This window comes from Carcharodon carcharias, chromosome 6 (genome assembly GCF_017639515.1).
Source record: "Carcharodon carcharias isolate sCarCar2 chromosome 6, sCarCar2.pri, whole genome shotgun sequence".
NCBI classification, from domain to species: Eukaryota; Metazoa; Chordata; class Chondrichthyes; order Lamniformes; family Lamnidae; genus Carcharodon; species Carcharodon carcharias.
Window position 1 is genome coordinate 101,088,381 of NC_054472.1, and position 26,122 is coordinate 101,114,502.

Below are 26,122 nucleotides of genomic sequence, written 5' to 3' on the forward strand. Positions count from 1 at the left end.
GCCAACCTAAGACTAAATATTGTCCAGATCTTGCTGCATTTGGACATGGACTGCTTCAGTATCTGAGGAGTTGCGAATGGTGATGAACATTGTGCAATCATCAGCGAACATCCCCACTTCTGACCTTATGATGAAAGGAAGGTCATTGATGAAGCAGCTGCAGATGGTTAGGCCAAGGGCACTGCCCTTAGGGGGAGGCAATGGCATAATGGTATTGTCGCTGAACTAGTAATCTGGAGATGCAGAGTAATGCTCTGGGGACCTGGATTCGAATCGTGCCATATCAGATGGTGGAATTTGAATTCAATAAAAATCTGGAACTAAAAGTCTGATGATGACCATGAAACCATTGTTGATTGTTGTAAGAACCCATCTGGTTCACTAATGTCCTTTAGGGAAGGAAATCTATCATCCTTACCTGGTCTGGCCTACATGTGGCTCCAGACCCACAGCAATGTGGTTGACTATTACGTGCCCTCTGAAATGGCCTGGTTTAGTACGGGATGTTGTTCTAAATGTTGGGAAGACCAAAGCCATTGTCTTCAGTTCCCTAGGCACTGACACCATCCTTCTCCATGGCAATTGGCTGAAGCTGAACCATGCACAACCTTGATGTCATATTTAAGCTCAAGATGAGCTCTGACCACATATCCAAACCACCACTCAGATCAGCTCCATAATATGGCCCGCGTCAGCCTGCCTCAGCTCCTCTGCTGTTGAAAAAAAATACACCATCTGCAAGTTCCCCTCTAGGCCACACACCATCCTGACTTGGAACAATATCATTGTTCCTTCATTATTACTGGGGCAAAGTCCTGGAATTTCTCCCTAACAGCACTGTGGGTGTACCTACACCACATGGACTGGAGTGGTTCAGGAAGATGGCTCACCACTACCTTCTTAAGGGCAATTAGGATGGGCAACAAATGTTGGCCTAGCCAGCCACATAATGTGAAAGAATAAAAAAAACTCATCCATGCCTTTGTAGCCTATAGACTTGACTATTCCAACACAGAGCTAATCAGCCTCCCACTTTCTAACTGCCATAAACTTGAGCTCATCCGAAACTCTGCTGCCCATTTCCAACTCACACTAAGTCTTGTTCACTCATCAACCCTGTGCAGGCTCCCAGTTAAGCAATGCTTCAATTATAACATTCTCAAACTTGTTTACAAATCTCTCCATGCCTCACCCCTCCCTATCTCAGCAATCCCTTCCAGCCCTACAACCCCTTTGAGATACTAGGGCTCTGTCAATTCCGGTCTCTTGAGAATCTCCAATTTTAATCTCTGCACCATAGGCAGCTGTGTCTTCAGCTGCCTAGGCCTAAGCTGTGGAATTCCCTCCCTAATTCTTTTGGTCTTTCTACCTCTCTTTCCTCCTCTACATTGCTCCTTAAAATCTACCCCTTTGACAAGCTTTAGGTTACCTGCCCTAATATCTTCTTATGTCATCTCATTTTGTTTGAGATGTTCCTGTGAAGCATCCTGGGAGGTTTTACTTTGTTAAAGGTTCTATATAAATACAAGTTATTTGTGTTCTAAGGCTGAGTTTGAAGCATGGTGTTAGAGTAGCGGCAATGGTGCTCCACTTGGTGCTATTGTAAACCTGATTTGCTCATTGTTGATACTGGATGTTAAGTATGGAGTACCAATCCATGCCCAGGTACTGACGTCTTTCATCCAATGAGGAATGCCTTTAATTAAAATTACTTTTAACTGTCTTATCTATTGGGGTTGTTCTACTTCAATTTTGCTGGCATAGGTTGTATGTGAGCAGTTTTCACATTTTATTTCCTTGTTATTCTATGTTGCTCAGGTATATCCCTTTATTTCTGATTTTTCAACTTTAACTGACCGGAAATTTTGCAAATTGAAATGAGACAGAACAAACTATTTAAAAATGCAAGGCCACCTTCCAACTCGAAGGTGAAAAACAAACAAACATTCTGAGACCAATGGAAACCCTCACTGTCTAAGGAAGAGACATTACGATGCAAAGTGCTGGATATTGCAACAATGGCTGCCACAGACAGACCGACTCAAAGCCCCTTGGAAATACACAATGGGTGAAGTATAACAGTCCAGTCTGCAGCCACCACAGAGAGATTGCAAATGACACAGGGAGTGTCAAGAAAGTTTTCAGCAGAGGAAACAGGCTGAAAAGCTGCACTCTCTCCCTTTCTCTCTTTCGGAACAAGTATATTAACTGGTTTGGAAGTCAACTTTACTAGAAATCTACCAATGAACCAAGATCTCGTAATAATTTCAACATCTTCTACATCTGACCTCTTCCATGAAACCAACTATTCCAAATCGGCTGCAAAGTTTAACAATCTATGCCTCCAGGTCAGGCAAAGGGCACTTAACTGTATATTCTTTTAACTGTTTTTATTGGACTCTAACTTCCCTTATTTCTGATACTTGTGTGTGTGATGTCATGTTTTTATTTTTTTTTCTAGGGTTTAGTGATTAACAAATTTGCTCTTTATTTAACTCAAGAAAACCGTGTTTGATTGTCTCCTTATTGCTCTTTGCTTAAGTAGTTAAATACATTGGAAAAGGTATATCCTTATGAAAAGGAAACTTAAACCTTTGTTGTGACCAAATGAGGAGCCTGAATAGAGGGAAGTCAATTCACTCCTTCTCACCTGGTCATAACATACTTCTGAATGAGAATGATTTAAAACTGATAGTAATCCTGAGGTTACATAGTTCTGTTGTATTTACAGCACAGGAACAGGCCATTTTGACTCCACAGGTCCATGCCTGTGTTCATGCTCCACACAAGCCTCCTCCCAGCCTTCTTCATTGAACCGCAATACACCTTCCCATCCCCTTTTCCCTCATGTGTTTATCTTGTTGCGCATGTGCCTTTGCTGCAGCTGCATTAAAATATATCTTTCAAAATAATTTGGAGAATTGCTGGGTGGAATCTTTTCACCTTAATTCTTGCTGGTATGGCAGGATCATTTTAAGGTCAGGAATGCATCTCACTGGGCAGAACTTTTAGGTCAGCGGGCAGACGCAATTGACGGGTCTGGGATCGGCTGGGGAATGGACCGCCACCCACGATCAGCCCCTGACCGCGATTTCACACTGGCTGCCTAATTAACGGCCAGCCAGCATGAAGCCCACATTGAAATGCTCAGCATTGCCAGGGTGGGGGCAGGAAAAAGGCAGGGCGGTGACATAAGCATAGGCAAGCGGTGAATGAAAGCACCCTAAAGGCAGAGAGCTGCCTCAGGGGGCTGAATACTTGAAAACAATTAAATAAAAATTTCAAAATCAGTAAAAAAAAAGTCCAAGCACCACAATCAGTTATCTGAACATCTACATGTTAAAAATTCTGTCCATAGATATTTATCTTTCTTTCATTTAATGATGGAAACCTCATCCTGCCCTTGGATGAGGTTTCATCAAAGATACAAAGCCTGCCCTTCTGCCAACCATAAGATTGGAAAGACAATGAAAAATTGGGGGCAGTTGGAACTTTAACAACTTTAATTGTCTTCTTAATTGTTGGTGGGTGCGCTTCCGACACTTGCGTGTGCCCACTGACCGAAATATCTCACGTGATTTTGCGTCCAATTGGGTTGGGCAGTCACCCACACGCCGACCTAAAAATTCTGCCCACTGATTTGGGCATCTTGTGGTTACTTTTTCCTAGAGCAAGGTATTCATCAGCCCACCTCCAGGATCCTGACTAATCAGGATGTGCGTGCAGTGTGGTGCTCCTAAAGCAGTGATGAAGGATCTCCATTTCCAGGGAGCCTGGCAGGACAAACATAGGCAGCATTGATTGCAGCATACAATCCAGTGTGAAGGAACAAAGACCAGAAGTATGGACGGAAGACATGGAAAGACTGTCCTCCTGATCACGGACTCATCCTTTGAGGTGGGGTTTGATGAAGTGAAGGAATGGAGAGAAGTCTTCCACTCTGAGGTCGACAGGAGGAGGTCAGCCAACCTCACCGAGCAGGCCTGGCTGCAAGTTGCTGAGGCTGTCAGTAGTTGACGGTGCCCATTATATGGATCCAGTGTTGATAAAGGTTCACTGACCTCATGAGTCCAGCAAGGTGAGTGTCCTGCAACTCTCAGCTCCCTAGCAAATCCCCTGTGCAACATTCCTCTGACCAACACACCTTGTTGTCACAGGCCTTCCTTTCTCTCCAGGCTCCTCCTCAAATTTCCATCTCAACAGGCAATACTCACCCTCACCCTATTTCCCTTTCAGTCCATCTCTCACAGTCACCCTTCTCAATATTCACCTCTATCCTCAGCAATCAGTTAATTCCCCACACTCCAAACTCTCAGCCTTTTCTCATTGTAGGAGTAGAGTGCCCACAACTCCACATAGAAGCAGAGAACTATGGTTGGAGATGCAGCTATGGCCACCCTGACCACAATGGAGGAGAAGCACCGGAGATCGGCAGGGTGACACCTAAACAGACCGTTGCCGATCGATAGATGAGTGTGGTCCGGAGACCTACTGACAACATTGGACATCACGCTGCCACCTGCCACTTGACTTGCACTGATATTGAATCGATGTCACAATACATTAAATGTCATGATCTGCACTATGCTAACTTGGAATCTGGTTTCACCTCGTTTCAGCACCAACTCATGTCTTTCATCTCCTGCAAATACAGGGGTGGTGCTGCAGAGGAGATGAGGGATGAACCTGTGGAGTCCTCAGAGGAGGAACAGCATTCAGGGGATGCATTGCCAGGTGACTCATGTGCACTGTGCACAGTTGAGATACACATACTTCTGTAGGTCCAGTATCTCAGATAGCTAGGGTGGCACATGATGAGGAGCATATCAAGCACAATCATAGAATGGTTACAGCACAGAAGGAGGCCCCTCATGTCTGTGCTGGCTCTCTGAAGGATCAATTTACCTACTGCCACTGCCTTACATTTTCCCCAAAACACTGCAAAATTTTCCTTTTCAAATAATGATCTAGTTTCCTTTTGAAAGCCTTCCATCAATGGGAACATTTTCTCCCCAACTATTCTGCCCAGACCCCTCATGATTTTGAACAATTCCATCAAATCTTCTCTCAGCCTTCTCTTCTTCAAGTAGAACAGCCCAACTTCGCCAACCTTTCTATGTATCACGGAATCACAGAATCACAGAGTGCAGAAGAGGCCCTTCGGCCTGTTGAGTCTGCATCGACATGTGAGAGACACCTGACCTACCTACCTAATCCCATTTACCAGCACTTGGCCCATAACCTTGAATGTTATGATGTGCCAAGCGCTCATCCAGGTACTTTTTAAAGGATGTGAGGTAACCCGCCTCCACCATCCTTCCAGGCAGCGCATTCCAGACCATCACCACCCTCTGGGTAAAAAGGTTTTTCCTCACATCCCCCCTAAACCTCCTGCCCCTCACCTTGAACTTATGTCCCCTTGTGACTGACCCTTCAACTAATAAGGAGAACAGCTGCTCCCTATCCACCTTGTCCATGCCCCTCATAATCTTGTACACCTCGATCAGCTCACCCCTCAGTCTTCTCTGCTCCAACAAAAACAACCCAAGTCTATCCAACCTCTTTTCATAACTTAAATGTTTCATCCCAGGTAACATCCTGGTGAATCTCTTCTGCACCTGCTCCAATGCAATCACATCCTTCCTATAAAATGTGGCGACCAGAACTGCACACAGTACTCCAGTTGTGGCCTTACCAAGGTTCTAAACAATTCCAACATGACCATCCTACTTTTGTAATCTATGCCTCGATTGATAAAGGCAAGTGTCCCATATGCCTTTTTCACCACCCCACTAACATGCCCCTCTGCCTTCAGAGATCTATGGACACACACGCCAAGGTCCCTTTGTCCCTCAGAACTTCCTGGGGTCATGCCATTCATTACTCCTTCCAAAGTGTATCACATCACACTTTTCAGGGTTAAGTTCCATCTGCCACTTATCTGCCCATTTGACCATCCCATCTATATCTTCCTGTAGCCCAAGACACTCAACCTCACTGTTAACCACCCAGACAATCTTTGTGCCATCCGCAAACTTACTAATCCTAACCCCCACATAGTCATCTATGTCATTTATATAAATGATAAATAATAGGGGACCAAGCACAGATCCCTGTGGTATGCCACTGGACACTGGCTCCCGGTCACTAAAGCATCCTTCTGTCACCACCCTCTGTCTCCTGGAGATTTGTCCACTTTTAAGCCAATTCAGAATCCACCTTATCAAATTACCCTATATCCCATGTGCATTTGCCTTCTTTGTAAGTCTCCCATGTGGGACCTTGTCAAAGATTTTGCTGAAATCCATATAAACTACATCAACTGCACTACCCTCATCTACATACCTGGTCACTTCCTCAAAAAATTCAATCAAATTTGTTAGGCATGACCTCCCTCTGACAAAGCCAAGCTGACTATCCCTGATCAAACCTTGCCTCTCCAAGTGGAGATAGATTCTCTCCTTCAGAATTTTCTCCAATAGTTTCCCTACCATTGACGTGAGACTCACTGGCCTGTAGTTCCCTGGCTTATTTCTACCACTCTTCTTAAATAGCGGAACCAAATTAGCTGTTCTCTAGTCCTCTAGCACCTCCCCCGTGGCCAGAGAGGAATTAAAAATTTGGATCAGAGCCCCTGTAATCTCCTCCCTTGCTCCCTCAGCAGTCTGGGACAACAAATCATCCTGACCTGGAGATTTGTCCACTTTTAAGCCTGCCAACACCTCCAATACCTTGTCACTCCCTATATCAATTTGCTTAAGAACCTCACAGTCTCTCTCCCCGAGTTCGATACCTTCACCCTCATTCTCTTGGGTGAAGATGTGTGTGAAGTATTCATTCAATACTTTTGCGATGTCTTCTGGCTCCACCCATAGATTGCCCCTTTGGTCCCTTATGGGCCCTACTCTTTCCCTGGTCATCCTCTTCCCATTGATATACTTATAGAATATCTTGGGATTTTCCCTACTTTTACCAGCCAGAGCTTTCTCATATCCCCTCTTTGCTCTCCTAACTGCTTTCTTAAGTTCCACCCTGCACTTTCTGTACTCCACTAATGCCTCCACTGATTTGCTTCCCTTGTACCTGCTAAAAGCCTCTCTTTTCCTTCTCTTCGTAATCTGAATATCTCTGGTCATCCGTGGTTCTCTGGGCCTGTTATTCCTTCCTATCACCCTAGAGAGAACATGTTGAGTCTGTACGCTCCCCCACTGCTCCTCTGTAGATTTCCTCACAAGTAGCTGTTCCCAGTCTACCCTGACCAGATCCTGCCTTATTTTACTTAAATCTACTTTCCCCCAATCCAAAACATTTTTTTGCAACTTATCCATTTCTTTGTCCATAACAAACTTAAACTGTACCATGTTATGGTCGCTATCACTAAAATGCTCCCCCACCACCACCTCAGCCACCTGTCCGGTTTCATTCCCCAGAATTAGGTCCAGCACTGCGCCGTCCCTTGTTGGACCCTCTACATATTGACCTAAAAAGTTCTCCTGTGCAAATTTCAAGAAATCTACTGCATCCAAGCCCTTAATACTATGTCTATCCCAATTGTTGGGAAAGTTGAAATCACCTAATATAATTATCCTATTGTTATTGTTCTTAAACACCTCTGCAAATTGTGCACATATCTGCTCCGCAATTTCCTGCTAATTATCTGGGGGTCTATAATAAACACCCAACAATGTGGCTGTCCCTTTTTTTATTCCTAAGCTTTACCCACAAAGCTTCATTCGATGCCCCCTCCAAGATATCATCTCTCCTTACTGCAGTAACTGACTCCTTCACTAATAATGTAATGCCTCCTCCTCTTTTACCCCCTCCCCTGTCTCACCTGAAGATTCTATATCCCGGAATGTTGAGCTGCCAATCCTGCCCCTCCCTCAACCACATCTCAGTGATGGCTACTATATCACAATTCCACGTGTCAATCCTCACCCTTAACTCATCGGTTTTACCTGTAATACTCCTGGCATTAAATGCTCCTGAAGTTCCTCATCTCTGGGACCATTCTTGTGAATATTTTCTGCACTCTCTCAATGCTTTCACATCCTGCCTGAACTTTGGTGCCCAGAATTGATGTAATACTACAGTTGAGGCCGAACCTGTGTTTTATACAGGTTTTATATAACTTCCTTGCTTTTATACTCTATGCCATTATTAATAGAGCCCAGGATGTTGTATGCCTTAGTAACTGCGCTCTTAACCTGTCCAGCCACCTTCAATGATTTATGCACAAATACATCCAGGTCCCTTTGCTCCTACACACCCTTTATTTTATATTGTCTCTCAGCGTTCTGTCTACCAAAATGTATCATTTCACACTTCTCTGCATTTAATTTCATCTCCCACTTGTCTGCTCATTCCACCAACCTATGTATGTTCTTTTGAAGCTCTATGCTGTCTTCCTCATGGTTCACACTTCCAAGTTTTGAATCATCCACAAATTTTGAAATTATGCCCTGTGTGCCAAGGTCTAGGTCATTAATATATATCAGGAATAACAGGGGTCCTAACACTGATCCCTGGGGAACTCCACTGTAAATCTTCCTCCAGTCTGAAAAACAACTGTTCACCATTACTCTTGTTTCCTGTCACTCAGCCAATTTAATATCCATGTTGCTACTGTCCTTTTTATTCCATGAGCTCTAAATTTTCTGACAAGTCTGTTATGTGTCACTTTATCAAATGCCTTTAGGAAGTCCACATTAACAGCATTACCCTCCTAAACCCTCTCTGTTACCTCATGAAAAAACTCAAGCAAGTTAGTCAAATAGGATTTGCCCTCAACAAATCTGCACTGGCTTTCCTTAATTACCCCACATTTGCCCAAGTGACTATTAATTTTGTCCCAAATTATTGTCTCTAAAAGCTTCCCCACCAGCAAGGTTAGGCTGACTGGCCTGTAGTTGCTGACTGTATGTTTACACCCTTTTTGAATAAGGCCATAACATTTGCAATTTTCCAGTCCTCTGGCACCACCCCTGAGTCTAAGGAAGGTTAGAAAACTATGCCCCCTCAGCAATTTTCACTCTTACTTCCTTCAGTATCCTTGGATGCATCTCATCTGCTCTAGGTGCCTTATCGAATTTAAGTACAGAGAGCCTATTCAATATCTCCTCCTTATTAATTTTAAACCCTTCAAGTGCCTGAACTACCTCTTCTTTCACCTTCACCTGGGCGGCATCTTATTCCTTGCTAAAGACAGATGAAAATTAATCATTTAATACTGCAGCCAAGCCCTTTGCCTCTATGTGTAAATCTCCTTTTTGGTTCCTAATCAATATGGGAGCAGGAGCAAGTGTAGGAGATAGGGATAGCAGTGCTCTGCTCAGGGCTCATACACTAAATGGGTACTTGTGGGGGGCAATGGGAAATGTGTGAAAATTTCCAGAGGCAGTGCGCACCCTTGTGCTGATGAATACCTCCATTGAAAGAGTGGTCAACTTCATGGAAAGTCAGACTATCAAGCACATGCTGGCCCACACCATTGGCCTGTATATTATGGCTGCCAGTTTGCATAGCATCAATTAAAGCATCACCTTGCTGGCTGAATGCCACAGTGACATGCAGCCAAGTGGCTCTCCTGATCTTGGTTAATTGGGAAGTGCAGGTCGTCCCTGAGAGAGAAGATGAAGAAAGGGCACATGGCAGGGGGCTCTTCTTGAAGCGCTTCTGCATGGACTGTAGCAGATCAAGAAGACAGCTCACCACCAGCTTCTTAAGGGAAATTAGGGATGGGCACAAAATGCTGGCCTAGCCAGCGACACCCACATCCCATAAATGAATAAAAAATACTTAATGGCCCTTGCCCTCTGCGCTCCCAGCCCCGATGGAACCACACATGCTGCATCCTTCCCTGATGACCGAGTTTACCCATGCAAAGATGCAGGTAGGCTGTCTTAGGCATGGCCCTCACAAACTCCAAAATGCAGAGAATGGCCACCATGGCATCTCATATGACAGACAGAACAGGGAAATGAGCAGCCTGCCTCTTGCTCTGCTGAAGCCACTGGGATAGCACCTTGTAGAAGTAATAGAAAATGTCTGAGAAAAAGGTTTAGTAACACAAAGGGAATTACCTGCTGCTTATTACATTGTTAATGTTCCACTGATGTTCTTTACTTGAATGAAAGAATGAGTGTTTTGTGAACTGCTCATGGCCTCTACTTTGTTGGATCCTCCATTGATCCTGGTCAGTTTCATTCAGGTGAACGATATGAGCCACTTTGATGAGGAGTTAAGGCTGTCAACATGATGGGTGGTTGATGTTTGTAGGGAGGAGATTTGGTGGTGTGGTGTGAGTGGTGGGAGGGATTTGCAGAGCAACCGTGTTGGGAAGCTTTCAATGCCTGGATGAGGCCGTTGCAGGCTTCCCTGGCAGGAAAATCAGCATCCGGGAGGCCGTCAGGATGCTCTTCTTCCTCTGAGGATGCTGGGAGCTCTCCACCTTTCTCTGGCATGAGCTCCAGTCTTCTCTGCAGAGTTATTCTGTGAAGAGTGCAGCAGACCACTACAATCCAGGAGACCCCTTTTGTGGTGTGTTGAAACTTGCTGCCAGATCTGTCAATGCAGTGGAACCGCATTTTCAGCAAACCAATGGTTTGCTCAGTCGTGGTCCTGGTGGTGATATGTCTCCAGTTGTACCTCTCTTGTGCCTTGTGGTGGTGTCCCTCATTGGGATCATCAGCCAGCTCTTGAGTGGATACCCCTTGTCCCCCAACAGCCACCTGAAGCTGTCTGGTGGAGAAAAGAAAGTGCCATAGGATGGAGGAGCCATAGCAGCTCCCTGGATACTTTAAACACACTTACATTAACCTCTTGTAGTGGTCACGCAGCAGCTCCATGTTAAGGGGAATGGAAGCCCTTTTGATTAACAAAAATGCCTAGTCTCTTGATTGCCACCCGGGTGCAGTATGCAACCCCCTGGACCTGTGGAAATCCTGCGAGGGAAGCAAAGCTGACAGCCCTCTGAGTTTGACTGGCCTCCTCCGTCTCATGGAAGCCCTTACAAACAAGGCATCAGTGACTGGGCAGATATGGTTGTCTGCTGCAGACTGTGAGGTTGTACAGATGTCAGCAGCAATGCCTGGAAGGAGCTGGATGTGAAAAATGTAGGGCTGTGCTCACCTGACAGCCACAGGCAATGCATGGCCACCTGTTCCTCTAAATGGTGGCTTCCTTCCGAAAGGCTGCAGATGCTTACAAAAGCCGGAGTCTTCTAAGACACTGCTGCTCAGAGAGGATGAAGAAGCTGACCCTTGGCAAATAGACCCTGGGATTATGCCTCCATCAAGGTGCAGCCCTGTGTCCATCCTATCTGTTTCATGCAGCTGCGCATAGCTGTTGAGAAGGCAGCTGCTATTGCTGCTGGAGTTGCTGCTCCTGTCGAGGTGGCTGCTGAGTTGGAGGAAGCTGCATCTTCTCTCAGAGGTCCAACTAGCTTCAGAATATGTAGACCCCATGGCACAGGGAAGTCTCTCAGGCTGTACAGTCAGATTACCCTCTGAGGTGTCCAAGGTACTTGCAATAAGTTGTACAAAGTTGCTGTCTCCAACAAAATAAGTGAATTTAGGCTGAATGAACTACTTCTGTCCGTACAAGCCTTTCACTGTGGCTTTCACCCTTTATATTGTTTATATCAGGTCAGTTTCACTCTCGTAATGAGATCCTGTTGTGCACTCACCTTCTCCATCCCTGGTGAGGTGCAGACCTGTGTGCTGTTGGGAAAGAGGAAGTCCATGCCCGAGAAGGCTCTTAGTCACCTTTTTAAGTACCCCAGTTTGTTTTCTGCCAGACCCACACAAGTCTTGACTGGACTTGCAAACCACTCCAGGAAAAGCTGAAAGAGAGCAGTATCTCATTGGAATCCCAACCTAACATCTTTTTTGGGAACTTTTCCACCCTGCATTCTCCCATACCCACTTCCACTGGTCTGGGAAAACCCTGCCCATTCTGCGCAACCAGAGATTAAGCAGATGCTGCGATTCATACTCTGTTGCTCCTTGTTGCTAAACTAAATGCTTACTTTTTCCTATTAAGAGAAATGTGATTTCACAGCACCAGGTATTAATTTAAACCGTTATTCACCATATGTAGAGTTTATTTCCACCCAGGTTCATTATGATCATGTTATGCTTAAAGCAATTAAAGTTTTGATCTTTGGTTTACTGGGGAAATACACAAAACTATTGAGCTTGTGGCTAAAAAATGCTGAATTTGTTTCTCACTCTGCTGAGCTGGCAGCTCTCTTCCAGGGGGTGCTTCCATAGGTCTTAGTACTCTTGTTTAAGCAGGGGTAAACTCAGCCAGGTTTCTTGCTCCTGGTTTCTATCCAGTGACTCCTGTTGGATGTGGATGTGGTTAGATTGTGCTATGAAGTGTTGCACAGCTGAATAACTTGCCAGCATTTCATTTCTAGGCTTATACATAAAGAATGGTTGCTTTCAAAATGTAGCAGACAACTGCCAGCATCTATGAATGCATCCTCCTCAGCATGACTCAGGAGAGGAGGAAACAACAGGGAAGGAAGTTGGATTAAGCAAATAATTAATGGTTTGATGCCTCAGCAAGTAGGTTTTTTTAATTCTGTACAGAATTTTGAAAGGAGCCCAAAAAATGAGATTTCAACATTTGTTTCACAACAAATCACAAACCAACTAACTGCACTTCAATACCAAAAGCAATGACTTTCAAGTTTACGACCAGTCAGTGTTTCTCTTGGAGCGTTTCAAGCGCAGCATGGAAAACATGCTTAAAGAAGCTGACTCTGGCACTGTATTTTTGCAGCTGAAGATGTTGCCTTATCCAGTAATCCATTTATTACTGGAACTTGTATTCTGTCAAAAAGTGGCAACTACATTAGATTACATTCCCTCAGTGTCACAATCCATACCTGCTGTTCCTGTGATAACAATGACTGGACTCCAACACATTGCGTCAGACACTTGTATGCTTGCCATTCAGTACCCTAAGGCAACACCTCTGCACCCTAATCACTGCAGAATCATCACCGCCCTGCTTTAGCACACTTTGTATTTATTATAAAACCCAATTTTTAACCAGAAGACAAACATGTAGTTAGATGTATTTAAAGTGGTAATTTTCCATTTCATCGTGCCAATCAGAAGCCTTATTCAATGAGAAATTGAGAGAAAGCACAGCACATGACTTTTGATTATTAGACTTGTGCCTATATTTCTATTATATGCTCCAAATGGACAAGTTTTCTCATTAAAATTTTGCCCCCTAAAGATTAAAGATTGAAAAAGCTTCTTCTGGTGAAAGTTCACTATGTGACAAATGTCTTTCTCCAACCCCTTTAACCCTAAGGATTCAGTAATTATGAAGTTGTACAGTTATTATGTACGTTTAACTCTATAGGGCGATTCTGCAATCGCGTACTGGCCGGGAGAAGTTGCACTCTTGGGAAGTTAGGTTGAGGAATTGGGGCTATAACGCTGTAACCGTCTCTGACATTTTTTATAAAGGTTGCACCCTGCTTGAAGTGGGGAATTGACCCATGAAACCTGTCCTAAACAATGTGACTACTGGCAATTTAAACTTTAAAACAACTGACTGGTTGCTGTCGGCAACTATCTGGGATAACTCTGGAACTGTTTCCTGATTATGTCTGTCACATCTACAGTAGATTTGGAGAACCTTTTGAAGTAAAACGGGAGTTTCAATAAGTCCTACCTGTGTCAACTCCATTCATTCTAACCATCAGATAATACATAGGATTATACAGAATTACTTAGGATGTATGGCACAGAAATAGGCCATTTGGCCAACCAGTTCATGTTGGTGTTTATGCTCTATTCGAGTTTCCTTTCATCTTCTCTCAACTAAATCTACCATCATAACCATCTATTGTCTTCTCCCTCATATGCTTGTCTAGTTTACCCTTAAATGCATCTGAACCATTTGCTTCAACCACTCCCTATGGCAGCGAGTTCCACATTCTTACTACTCTTTGGATAGAAAAGTTTCTTCAGAATTCATTATTGTATTTTTTTGCAACCACCTTATATTGGTGGACTCTAGTTATGTTCCTTCCCACAGGAGGAAACTTTAGGCTGAATTTTACACTGGGGACGGGTCCACGTAGCCATTTAATGGCTGTCAGGCCTTTGATTGGCTTGAGGTGGGCCCACTGCCCCCATTGGATTCAGAGACCTGCTGGCAAATCAAATGACTGTCAGCTCTTGTTCCACAGGTAGTCCCGAAAGACAAGCAGCATGGTGCCTTAAATTCCAGTTACATCTGTGGTCTCACTGGGGCCAGGCTCATAGGCCCCAGTAAGGGGCATGAGGTGCTGGGCTCAACAGGGCAGGAGGGAAGGGGGTAGAAATACCTTAGGGGACCCCACTGACACAGGGTGCCTGACCAAAAACAACTACTCTTGGCCCAGCCACAAGGCTGACCAGCTTTAACTGGGCAGCCTGGACACTCGGCCTGGGCCACTCTGTCACAAGTAAAATGTCAGCAATGGTGGGAGGAGGTTCTTAAGTTATTATTAATTCGTCCATGGTGAGTGGGCTGCCCAATGCCTCCCCCACTTTGGGTAACATATCCATGGACGTGGGGATGGGCAGTTAGGCGACGGACACAATGCCATTACCATAGCACCAAATTTTACACCCTGCTCCCCCTTCCCCTCACCCCCACCTACCAACCCATCCCAGTGGAGTGTAAAATTCTGGCCATTCTCTCTGTATTCGCTCTATCAAAATCCTTCCTCATTTGAAATACCTCTATTAAATTACCCCTCAGCTTTCTCCTTTCAATAAAGAGATCTACCTAGCCTGTAAATCCTTTTCCGGATTTCTGGTATCATCCTTACAAATCTTCTCTGCACCCTCTCCAGTACTTCTATATTCTTTTTATAATATGATGACCAGGCTACATGCAGTACTCAAAGTGTGGTCTAATAAGGTTCGAAACAAGTTTAGCAAAGCTTTCCTATTTTTTAGTTCTATTCCTCGAGCAATAAAACCTAATGCTTGGTTCGCTTTTTTTATGGCCTGCTAACCTATGGCACAACTTCTGGGTGTGAGAGGTAGAAAGGAAATGATGTAGGCAGAAAGGAAAAGGAAGCCCAGATGTTGGGCACATTGTACATTCCGGGGTCAAAGTCATGAGAGGTTTGAATTGACTTGGAGGGGATTTATTGTTGTACCATAATATTTCACGGATATATTGCAGCATTCCCATTCCTCCCATTCTAGAATAACCATATTGCACAAATGGCATATTTTCATTATGCTGGAGCTTATCTCAGAATAGAGCCTGCTTAATTAATACTTATGCAGCTATTTTCAAACAAGAAGTGCCCATTTAGGGATGAGAATATGAGTAATAGCTTCTTTTACTGTCAATGAAACAATTTAAATGATCCAGTTTATGGGGTTCCTCTCAATTATTGAGCAGCTAGGATCATTCTTTACCCAAGAAGGCTGAAACCACATCAAAAGCAGAAAATGGTGCAGAATTCTCCATATACGTCGGGGGGGAAATTGAAGAACGGGCGCCCCTGATCAGTGCCTCTGATCAGGGGCGCGGCGCCATTTTACATGGGAGGGCTGATTAAGGCCCGCCCAACGTGACATCTGCACAGAAGTGCTATGTGCTTCCTGTGCGGGAGGGGGGCGGAATCCCAAAATCAAGAGTGCGCTCTTTCGCGCAAGTGCATGAAAGAGCACACACATCTCACTGAGTCAAAGTGCAGCCTCAGGGAGATTGGATCTAAATGTAAAAAACCTAAAAATAGAAAAATAACATTTCCCTAACATGTCCCCTCATGTGACAATGTAACTTAAAACCTGATGATCTCAATCCTGAACTTTATTTTTTTAATTTTTTAAAGAAAATCATGCTTTGCTTTCTGATAATTCTAAGTTGTGCATGATCAAGAATGAACATCAAACTGCCTGTTAGTAAAAAAGGACAGCTGATCATTTATGACATATTACTTAACATGAGTTGGGACACGTTCATAATTTTCACAAAAATGTTATTAAAATTTTTAAAACCTACATGAAACCTCAGCCCGCCTGTGGATGAGGTTTCATGCTTTTTCTAATTCACGCCGGGGCTCCTGGCCTGCCCGCCAACCTTAAGGTTGGACGGACAGGTCCTTTAATTACTTAATTAACTCTGTCAATGGCCTCAATTGGCCATTGACAGGTTGGAGGGCCGCGGCTGATTTCGCTGCACCCCCGCTTATCTGAAAATTTAAATGGGGTGCAGTGACGTCGGGAGTTCCCGCCGACATCACCACGCGCCATTTTACGCTCGCCGACGCATACAATCCTGCCCATGGCTTTCTGCCTACCAAGCTGGAGTCTATGAAAATACAACTAGCAGTCCTTTCCCCAGGTAGTTTTCTTATGTACGTCTATAATTACAGCGGACATTGCTGAACTCTCATTTCATATTTATTACTCATGAGACACTTCTTATCTTTGGTAAAAAATATGTTAATTGACAAAAGGTAGAAAAGTGCACTCCATTATATTACGGGACAGCTGTTTAAATAATAGAAATTTGAACAATATAATTACAAATTTGTTATTTTACAGTTGGGGATATATATTCTGCTCTCTGGGGCATAGTAACAGTAGGCTGGCCCTAATCGCACTTCCCCTGCCACTCAATTTTTCTGAGTTGTTGCATATCCATGGTAGGCTCATGGTAAGATTCCTAATAACAAGCGAGCCTGCTAACGGTTGGCTGCAAAACCCCAGTGTTGCTACAATGGACAACACTTCAGCATCAAGTGAGGTGATGCCTATTTAAAGAGGCAGAACAACCTCAAAACAAACCCTTAGCCTTGCAGGCGTCTACTTCTTTTTCCTGACCTTACGGCCATTATCGTACATTTACCACCACCTTTCGCATGACAGTCTTGGGAAATGGGTCATGCAGGGACCCACACCCATTCCAACACCAGCATGCGCGTGCATGTGGTGGGTGGGAAATGAAGACCTGTAGCAGTCCCAGCGGGGGGAGAAGAAAACCATGGTTAAATAGCAGCAGGTCTTAATGCTAGATTTTGCCTCATTCAAAACTCAGTTTGGGTGGATTTGCAAAAGAGGATTCAGACCACTATTTCCTGAGGACAGGGTGAATTCTATTTTGGTTCTGGGAAGGAAGAGAAGGAGTGAGAACCGAACTTTGTGAAATGGAATGGACACAGTTGAGGGCCTCATCAATCACGATGGGGGGGGGGGGAATCCTTGGCTGAGGAGAAAACAGATTCTTGTTTGTGCACTAATTCCAGAATCTGAAAATCTTAAATGTTGGACATCAGATATATTGTAGGAACCCCTCACAAAGCCCATCACACCATACAGAAAATAATGATAGAAAATGTTTGTTTCACAACAGTTCATGGAGAATTGGTAACAGTTTATTAGTTCTCTGCAATGTGTACCCATTAATTCAGATCTTCAGGGTCAGTTTGTCTCTAAAATTTGACGCAGACAGCATCATGAAAATATCTGCAGAATATGCATTATATGTTGCATTACTTATCCAATCGTTAACTGCTTGATAGAATGACAGAATTTCAGGAGCCTATTTGATAATGACAGTCACTAAAAAAAAATCACCTAGATTTTGCTGATGAAATCGCTGTTACTAATATGCAAATTAGCAAGGAACTTATAGAGAGGAAGAGATATCCTGTTGCTGGCCAATTTACGGCATTCTGCCAATGGCTTTACAAAAGTGACATTTCATGTTGAATTTCTCCATGGTTACTGCATTTACAAGTTAATTGGCCATTAAGCTAGCAACAGAAAGTAAAGTTTCGTAATTAATAGTGTAAGTATCCTTTTAATGACATGATAATTATTAATGACTGCCAGACTACCTCTTGCCTAGATATTGAGCATGGTCAAAAGCCCAAAACTCGCATTTGGTCCTTTGCTAAATCAGATACAGAAAGGGAAAAAAAGATTAGACTTAGAGAGAAAAAAAAGTCAAAAAGAAAAAATAAGACATTTCAAAAAATTTATTGTTCTAAAATCTGAAACAATTCACAACCTGAAGAAATAAGACTTCACACTTATTTTTATGAGATGTGGGCATCATTGGCAAGGCAAGCATTTGTTCTCCCAGTTTCTCCATCCCTGTTGCATTTGTTTAGAATATGCAGTCTTCCACAAGTGTGCTTCTGATATATCTTTTTTTCTCCTCAACCAAGGACCCCTTATTGTGATTGATGAGGTCCCCAACTGTGTCCGTTCTATTTCATAAACTTCTGCTCTCACTCCTCCTTTTCCCTCCAGAACCACAATAGAATTTCCCTTGTCCTCACCTTCCAACCCTCCAGCATTCAACAGATCATTCTCTGCCATTTCTGCCACGTCCAACATGATGCCGTCACTAAACACATCTCCCTACCCCCTCTCCTTTCAGCAATCCAAAGGGACTGTTCCCTCTGCCATACCTTGGTCTACTCCTTAGTCACCACCAAAGCCCCTTCCCTTTCCTACGCCACCCGCCACCCTTCCATGCAAGTGCAGGCGATGCAATGCCTGCCCATTTACTCCTTGCTTCTCACCATCCAAGGCCCCAAGTGATTTATTTGTGCTTCTTTCAATTTAGTATATTCTATTTGCTGCACATGATGTGGCTTCCTCTACACTGGGGAAATCAAATGCAATCTGGGTAACTGCTTTGCAGAAAAGCTTTGCTCATTCAACAAGCGTGATCCCAAGTTTCCAGTTGCCTGATATTTTAATTTTCCACCTGCTCCCACTCGTACCTTTCTGTACTCAGCTTGCTACAGTGTTCCAATGAAGCTCAAAGAGAACTTGAGGAACAGTGTTTCATCCTTCGACTGGGTACTTTACAGCCTTCTGGGCTCAACACTGAATTCAACAATTTCAGATTGTAATCACTGCACTCATTTTATTTTGTTTTTCTTTGCTGGTTTGTTTTTTTTTGTCTTGTTTCTCCCTTATTTTCTTTACTTTGCTTTCGAATGGCAGCTAATCAAGATCCTACCATTCACACCTCCTCACATCTTTTGTTTCTTTGCTTTGCTCATTATCTCTTCTTTTTGGCTTGTGCCATGAAATCTTTCGTCATTTAATCTCTCTGGCCCTCCACCCTTGCAGACTTTCCCTCTTGTTCTTCTTCCCACGCTCCCCCCTTTCACATGCTTAAAACTTATTATGTTTCTAACCTCCTCCAATTCTGATGAAAGCTCACAGGCTTGAAACATTAACTCTGTTTCTCTTTCCACAGATGCTGCCACTGATGAGCATTTTCTATTTTTATTTCAGATTTCCAGCATCTGCATTATTTTGCTTTTGTAATAGGTAATAGTGGAAAGACAGCACTTAGCAAACATGACAATCAAATTGTTAAAGTTCATTCCTCATGATTCATTCAAATTAATTAGGAAATCTCAGATTCAGCAGCTGATAAATGTAAAATGAGGCACTTTGTATGTCAAATGTTGATTTTCTTTTATTCATTGATGGGATGTGGGCATCACTGGCTAGGCCAGCATTTAATGCCTGTCCCTAATTGCCCTTGAGAAGGTGGTTGGTGAGCTGCCTTCTTGAACAGCTATGGTGCATGTGATTTAGGTACACCCACAGTGCTGTTAGGGAGGAAGTTCTAAGATTTTGACCCAGTGACTGTGAAGGAACAGCTATGTATTTCCAGGTCAAGACAGTGAGTGGCTTGGAGGGGAACTTCCAGTGGTGGTGTTCCCATGAATCTGCTGCCCTTGTCCTTCTAGATGGTAGCGGTCGTGGGGTTTGAAGGTGATGCGGAAGGAGCCTTGGTGAGTTTCTGCAGTGCATCTTGTAGATGGTACCCACTGCTGCTACTGTGCGTTGGTGGTGGAGGGAGTGAATGTTTGTGGATGTGGTGCAAATCAAGTGGGCTGCTTTGTCCTGGATAAGATCCTCTGATAATGCAAGATATCGCAGTAGTAGTCGTGACAGACATAAAGATGCATTTGGAGGCTGTAGCTTGAAAATATCACACAATGAAATAGAGGACACAGAACAGCCTAGGAACTGGACTAGAAGCATTAGTCCTCGTGATTGTGAAATTTTGGTGGCTACCAATAAACTTGAATATCTGTTTTGCTGAAAATATGTTGTGTTCAACTAAAAACAGATCCAACAATGCTTTATTGGTATTATAAAGGAATAAAGGAAAACTTCCAGGCATCTTCATGATACCTGTTGATGATTTCTTGTGGGGTGGTACTGCAGAATTTGAGAAGTATGTTATTAGTAAGATAAGATAGAATTTAACATTGGTAGTCAGGTTTCTGGGACTTTTAAATGTATTGGCTTAGACATTAAGCAGAGTAGGTCTGGAATAACTTCAAATCAGCAATCCTATTTAGGGAGTGTTACTCTAATCCTGGTTAATTGTGCTAGATTATCACAGAAAAATGATGTTATATCTAAAGAAGAGACAGAAGAATTATAAAGTTTGATTGGTGAATTGAATGTATTGGACACTCAGACTAGTCCAGATGCTAGTTTTGATGCATTGAAGTTGATGAAACATTCTAAAATAGATAATTTTTTAAGGGAAAAGAAAAACTGGAGAAATGCATTCTTAAGTTCCCATCCCTAGGTGGACCAAAGAACATGAAACTAGTTTTTTTTTAGTGAGGCTTCACACGCTAATCTTCTTGATGGATATTCTATTACAGCTGGTTTCATATTTCTCAGTGAAAATTGGAAATATTGTCCTTTGGCTTAGGAAGTAAGAGAATAAAAGGGGATGTTAAAAGTGCTGAAACATTGGTTCATGTGGAGGCAGTGGATATGGGATTCTAATTGTCAAATATTTTCAGTGAGTTTCTGTACAAGGAACTTATTGAAGACAATATATCCATTGAATGTTATGTAGATAATCATTCATCGTGGGATAATGTGCACTCTCCAAAAAATGTGTGTGAGCAAATGTTATGGATTGACTTTGCTGGCATGAAACAAATGCTGGAGTGAAAGAAAATCTCTAACATTAAATGGGTGGATGTAAGTCATCAACTGTCTGAGTGTTTTACAAAAAGAAATACAGGTATAAAGAAATTGTTGGATGTCTCAGAGGAGAGGTGTCTCACAATGTAATGCTTTGTACAGAATGTGGAGAGAGAATTTAATTTAATTTGTATTGCAATTTTGGTTGTGCATATTAACTCTATATAATTTGTAGAGACAGGAATCTGTTAATTGGAGATCAACTTTGTTTAATTGTATGCTGGTGGTAGGCATTCACCTGAGCATCCTATAAACAGACACAGACAAAAACTAAGTACGAGCATAAGAAATACAAGCAGACGTAGGCCATTGGCCCTTCAAGCCTACTTCACCATTCAATAAGGTCTTGGTTAATCTGATCACGGTCTCAATACCACTTTCATGTCTGCCCCCATAACCCCCGCTTTCTTGTATATCAAAAATCTTTCTAATTCAGCCTTGAATGTAATCAATGACCCAGCCTCCACTGTTCCCTGGGGTAACGAATTCCAAAGACTATGACCATCTGAGAGAAGAAATTCCTCCTCATCTCCATCTTAAATGGGAGACTCCTTCCTGGACAATATCAAAGATGGACAAGGAAAATGCTTGTTTGTTGTCATCTGCTGCCCTCCCTCAACAAAGGGATCAACACAACTGAACAACACATGAAGAAGGCAGTAAAGGGAGCAAGGGCACAGAGTGTGCTTTGGGTGTGCGCTTTAATGTCCATCATCAAGTGTGGCTCAGTAACAGCACTACTGACCAAGCTAGCCAAGTCCTGAGGACGTATGTACCAGGCTGGACCTGTGGCAGGTGGTGTGGTAAGAGACCGAACCTGAGGGGAAAGCCTACTTGACCTTGTCCTTGCCAATCAAATGTTGCAGATGCATCTGCCCATGATAGTATTGGTATGAGTGACCAATACCAGAATTGTACTTCATCACAATCCGTAGTCTTATGGTCCAGCATATTCCTCTCTCCATCTGAGAAAAACCCTGGTTCAATTGTAAATGTAAAGGATAATGTCATGAGCAGCACGAGGTATACCTAAGTATGAGATGCCAACCCAGTGAAGCTACAACACAGAACTATAAGCAATAGTTCTAAACAGTGAAAGCAGCAAGCTATAGATACAACTAAATGATCTCACATGCAATGGTTTAGATCAAAGCTCTGAGGTCTAGTCATGAATGGTGTTGGACAATTAAACACTAACTGGAGGAGTAGGCTCCACAAACATCCTCACGATGGGGGAGCCAGCACCTCATTAGAAAAGACAAGGCTAAAGCACTTGCAACCACCTTTAGCCAGAATTGCCGATTGGATGATCCATCTCGGCCTCCTCCTGAGGTCCCCACAATCACAGATGCCAGTCTTCAGCCAGTTTGATTCAGTCTATGTGATATCAAGAAACAGCTGAAGGCACTGGATACTGCGAAGGCTATGGACTCTGGCAATATACCCGTTGTAGTACTAATGACACGTGCCCCAGGCCTAGACTCGCCCCTAGCCAAGCTGCTCCAATACAACTAGAACACTGGCACCTAACCAACAGTGTAGAAAATTGTCCAGGTATGTCCTGTCCACAAAAAGAAGACCAAAACTGGCCAATTACCATTCTACTCTCAATTATCAGTAATGTGATGCATGGTGTCATTGACACCAAGAGGGATTCACACACAGGAGTAACCTGCTTACCAATGCTCAGTTTGTGTTCCCATCAGTTAGATCTGACCTACACAATATTGAAGCTTAGGATGATGTGGAAAGTAACAGTCATGTCCCACAAATGTCAGGCAATGACCATTCTCCAATGAGAGATAATCTAACCATTTCCTCTTGACAGCCAACAGCATCACCATCACGGAATCCTCTACTCTCTAGGGGTTACCATTGGCTAGATACTTAACAGGACCTGCTATATAAATAATATGGCTACAAGAACAGGTCAGAGGTTGGAAATTCTGTGGAGAGCAACTCATTTCCTGACTCCCCAAAAACTGTTCACCATCTACAAGGCACAGGTCAGTAGTGTGGTGGAATACTTCCGCCTTGCCTGAATGAATGTAGCTCTAACAACACTCAAGTAACTCAACACCATTCAGAATAAAGCATCCACCACACACCCCCCATCTCCCACTTCAGCAGATGAATCAGTACTCATCCATGTTAAACACCATTTGGAGGAAGCACCTAGGATGGCAAAGGCACAGAATATACTGGGGTGGAGATCTTCAACGTCCATCACCAAGAGTGGCTCAGTAGCACCAGTACAGACCGAGCTGGCCGAGTCCTAAAGGACATAGCTGCTAGACTAGGTCTGTGGCAGGCGCCTGAGGGAACCAACAAGAGGGAAAAACATACTTGGCCTCATCTTCACCCATCTGCTTGCCACAGATGCATCTGTCCATGACAGCATCGGTAGACATCGCACCACACAGTCCCTGGAGAGACGAAGTCCCATCTCCACATTGAGGATATCTTCCATCATTTTGTGTGGCACTACCACCTTGCTAAATGGGATAGATTTCGAACAGATCTAGCAACTCAAGACTGGGCAACCATGAGACGCTGTGGGCCATCAACAGCAGCAGAATTGTACTCAGCCACAATCTGTATCCCCATTCTCAATGATGGGCGAGCCCAGCACATCAGTGCAAAAGGCAAAAGATAAAGCAACAATCTTCAGCCAGAAGTGACAAGTGGGTGATTCATCTTGGCCTCCTTCAGAGGTGCCTAGCATCACAGATGCCAGTCTTCAGCCAATTCGATTCACTCCAGGTTATATCAAGAAATAGCTGAAGGCAAAGGCTATGGGCTCTGACAATATTTCGGCAATATTACTGAAGGCTTTTTTCTTTATTCGTTCATAGGATTTGGGGGTCGGTGACTAGGCCAGCATTTATTACCTATCCCTAATATCCTTTGATAACTGAGTGGCTTGCTAGGCCGCTTCAGAGGGCACTCAAGAGTCAACCACAGTGCTGTGTGTCTGGAGTCACATGTACACCAGATGGCAGATTCCTTTCCCTAAAGGACATTAGTGAACAATCAACAATGGTTTCATGGTCATCATTAGACCTTTATTCCAGATATTTTATTGAATTTAAACTTAACCATCTGCCATGATGGGATTCAAATCTGGGTCCACAGATCATTGCCCTGGGTTTCTGGATTACCAGACTAGTGACAATACCATTATGCCACCGCCTTCCTAATCGCCTCCTTCTCTTGCTCCAGGACTTGCCACACCCCTAGCCAAGCTGTTCCAGTACAGCTACAACACTGGCATCTACCTGTCTTTGTGGAAAATTGCCCCGGCATGTCCTGCACACAAAATGCAGGACAAATTGAACCCAGCCAATTACCGCTCCATCAGTCTACCCTCAATCATCAGTAAACTAATGGAAGGGGTCATCAACAGTGTTATCAAGTGGCAATTGTTTAGCAATAACCTGCTCACTGACGCCCAGTTTGGGTTCTGCCAGGGCCACTCAGCTCCTGACCTCATTACAGCCTTGGTTCAAACATGGACAAAAGAGCTGAACTCCAGGGGGTGAGGTGAGAGTGATTGCCCTTGACATCAGGGCTGCATTTGACCAAGTGTGGTGTCAAGGAGCCTTAGCAAAACTGCAGTAAATGAGAATCAGGGAGAAAACTCTCCGCTGGTTGGATTCATACCTAGCACAAAGGCAGATGGTTGTGGTTGTTGGAGGTCAGTCATCTCAGCTCCAGGACATCACTGCAAGAGTACCTCAGAGTAGTGTCCTTGGCCCAACCATCTTCAGCTGCTTCATCAATGACCTTCCTTCCATCATAAGGTCAGAAGTGGGGATGTTCGCTGATGATTGCACAACGTTCATTACCATTCGCGACTCCTCAGATACTGAAGCAGTCCATGTCCAAATGCAGTAAGACCCGGACAACATCCAGGCTTGGGCTGACAAATGGCAAGTAAACATTTGCACCATACAAGTGCCGGGCAATGACCACCTCCAACAAGAGAGAATCTAACCATCACCCCTTGATGTTCACTGGCATTACCGTCACAGAATCCCCCGCTATCAATGTTCTGGAGGTTACCATTGACCAGAAACTGAATTGCACTAGCCATGTAAATATTGTGGCTACAAGAGTAGGTCAGAGACTAGGAATGCTGCAAAGGGTAACTCACCTCCTAACTCCCCAAAGCCTGTCCACCATCTAAAAGGCACAAGTCAGGAATGTGATTGAATATTCCCTATTTGCCTGGATGAGTGCAGCTCCCACAACACTCAAGAAGTTTTACACTGTCCAGGACATAGCAGCCCGCTTGATTGGCACCACATCAACAAACATTCACTCCCTCCACCACCGTCGCACAGTAGCAGCAGTGTATACCATATACAAAATGCACTGCAGGAATTCACCAAGGCTCCTCAGATAACACCTTCCAAACCTGCGACCACTAACATCTAGAAGGACAAGGACAGCAGATAGATGGGAACACCACCACCTGGAGCTTTCTCTCCAAGTCACTCACCATCCTAATTTGGAACTATATCACTGTTCTTCACTGTTGCTGGGTTAAAATCCTGGAACTCCCTTTCAAACAGTACTGAGGGTGTATTACACCACATGGGCTGCAGCGGTTCAAGGAGCTCACCACCACATTCTCAAGGGCAACTAGAGATGGGCATTAAATGCTGTCTCAGCCAGCAAAGCCCCACAACCCATAAATGAATAAAAAAAAGCTAAATGTGCACGAACATCCAGGTGATGCACCGCTCCAGCAAAATTCTGGGTCAATATTTATCATTTTAAGCAGTATCTTAGCCCCATCCAAATTCTTTGAACATTGTTGTAAATTCACCATTATCCACAAGCTCATGAATTAATTGTTTTGAATTAATTAAGGTGAATTAAGATGACTCAGTTGACATCCCTCAATCATCTCTTGTCTCCCAGAATGAGTGTGAATATTGCACAGGCATCACAATGCTGCTGAGATAAATCCTACTGTAACTCTTTTGTTACAATAGAATTTATCTCAGCAGCATTGGGATGCCTGTGCAATATTCACACTCATTCTGGGAGTCCCACTGTAGCAGAATTTATTTTTTTGCTCTGCT

General features: G+C 43.7%; 1 protein-coding gene across 1 annotated transcript in view; it reads right to left on the reverse strand.

Moving 5' to 3' along the window:
* xkr4 (XK related 4) overlaps positions 1-26,122 on the reverse strand; it is a 347,720-nt gene that overhangs the window by 104,361 nt on the left and 217,237 nt on the right. The gene's annotated exons all lie outside the window — the stretch shown is intronic.